Source organism: Palaemon carinicauda, chromosome 9 (genome assembly GCF_036898095.1).
Source record: "Palaemon carinicauda isolate YSFRI2023 chromosome 9, ASM3689809v2, whole genome shotgun sequence".
NCBI classification, from domain to species: Eukaryota; Metazoa; Arthropoda; class Malacostraca; order Decapoda; family Palaemonidae; genus Palaemon; species Palaemon carinicauda.
This window is the reverse complement of record NC_090733.1, coordinates 78160646-78163145: the sequence shown is the minus strand read 5'-3', so window position 1 is coordinate 78163145 and position 2500 is coordinate 78160646. Positions and strand designations below refer to the sequence as shown.

Genomic DNA, 2500 nt, shown 5'->3' with positions numbered 1-2500 from the left:
GAAAAACCGTGAAGTAGAGACAATGCTGTAAAGTAAAGTGTGTTATATGTCTTACTTTACCTTTCTTTGGTATCTTAATATATTAAATATTTTATTTAATATTTCAATTTGCTTATCTACTCTTTCTTCAATTATGTAGATGATGACGATGTTGAGGTGAATTTACTGCACAATATAGTGGAGACGTTTTGCTCTATGGAATGCCCCACTCCTGCAGGCACTTCGTCGAGCGTAATTTCTAAATCTGCTTAGGAAAACCTGCGTATTAAATTTTTTTCTTTTTTTTTTCTTTTTGCAGGTGAGAAACATTGTAGAGGGCAGTTGTTGGTTCTGCCAATTTATCTTTGCCTGAAAGCTTGTATAAATAATCATGACTTAATTTATTACATTTCTAAGCTGCAAAAAAAAAAAAAAAAAAAAAAAAAAAAAAAATCGATTAAGGGCCCCAATCCTATGCTATTTTTCTTCTTCTGGATCATCTTGTTTTCCTTCATCCTTACTTTTTAATTCCGACATCGCTGTTAGATTTTCATACATTACCAGAGCTGAGTGGACCTCGGCCAGGTCATTAACGTACTTGTTAGTGCTATCAGTGAAGCCATATCATCCCAGCAATTTTTCAAGAGAAAATTCTTTTTATTATTTGACTCCTTTGGCTACAATTTCTTCCAGTAGGTTGTTTAGACCTTCATCTCATTTATGGCTTTTGAATATTTTAGGCACACAATGCTATGTTATACCTATGACAGTACTCTTTTATCTTGATCCATGGGCTATTTTTGTGATGTGATGCTCAGCGATAAGAATTCAGTCTGTACGCCCTCATACAACAGATTGATCACATGGCCACCAGCATTGCCCTTTAGGATAAACATTTTGATTTCATGTCCTTTATTCGGGCACAATAAATATCTGACATCGTGGATGAAGCACTGGTGAAATGAATTCGATGTCAGTCCTTTAGTTATCCATGGGTTCTGGTTGTGCAACTTATGTTTATTTTTGAGGACCCTTGATTATTCAAACTTAAAAATAATCGCTGGTTTTATCCTGAAGGCTAGAGCATTTCCACAAACTACAAGTGGAGGTGATCTGTTTATGCCTTAAATCCAAAGGTTCTGGCCTTTTCTTTTGTAATGAACGTGTACAATGAAGCCTGTTTCATACCTACTTAGAACTTGTACACTTAGATATCCCCCTTTCATGATGATGGTCCTTAACCCCTCGTTCACGCATGTCGAGGAGTTTCACCTTCCCTACTATAGTAACCATCTTCCTCTAAAAAGTGATTTACAATTTTACAAAAAGATCCAGAGGAGACGCAAAGAAGACAGGTAAAGATATAAAGCTATGTTGTTTACATATGCATATAAGCAAACTGAACTGCGTGATATACTGATTGTTGCAACAAGTATTCTTAGCACAATGCTCTAAATGGTCAAATCTCCTTTATGAGCCAATTGTGTGCCATGTATTGAATAATAAGTAAACTAGGTCATGCCAACACAACTCCCAAGTTTTGTTTTCCATGTAATTGCACATTTTGTTTACTCATCTACTGTACACCACATTTTCTTTTTAATATATTGTCATTAATGTTAAACTTTACCATGATAGACTGTACTCCTTTCCTATCCATTAAATTAATATACTGATTTTTAGGTGTGAAATGTTTAATTTCACCACAGAAACAATAGACATCTAAACTAATATATATATATATATATATATATATATATATATATATATATATATATATATATATAAATATTTACAATGAATAGACAATATCTTAGTGGCGTCAAAAATCGAAGATAGTTTCTCTTCGGACAAAATTTCATGCAGATAGTTTTCAGGATAACAGCAGAAATTCATTGACTTTTCTCCATTTATTGTTTGGTGTCGACACGCGTTTCGGATCACTTTGAGACCCTTCTTCAGGACTACATTGAGTTTTGGAATTACACTTTGGTATATAGGTTATGGTGGTGAAAATTTGATACAAAATAATTTTGATATTCGGAAAAACATTCAACAAAAACGGGTAAAGGAAAACTTTAGATTCCTTGAAATATAAATGCGAAAATTTAAGATAATTTCTAAATACATAAATGATTTTTAAAAAGACTTCAAAAATTTCATGAAAATCACAATTCCATATTTTGCAGCCAGACCGACGTCGGTTCCTCAGCTTCAGGTATATCAATCAAATCATTCCCTTCATATATTTTATTCATGATTTCACTAAAGTGTTCTATCTAACATTGCCTTTCTTCATCTTCTTTTGTTATAAAAGAGCCATCTCACTTGTTGAGGAGTATATGCTTCCTCTTTTTTTCCCCAGTAGAGATTCCATTGACAATTCTATGAGCAATTCTTACACCATAACCACTCCCTGAATTCATAGCATTGTCAGCCTTATCTGCTTTCCTGTCAAAATATTTTCTCAAGTCATTCCTGGCTTTTTTATTTTATACCTAACTATCAATACTGGAATACA

General features: G+C 33.3%; 1 long non-coding RNA gene across 1 annotated transcript in view; it reads left to right on the top strand.

The window, feature by feature from the left end:
- The window catches only part of LOC137647013 (uncharacterized), a 57429-nt gene that overhangs the window by 10426 nt on the left and 44503 nt on the right, over nucleotides 1–2500 (top strand). The window lies entirely within an intron of this gene.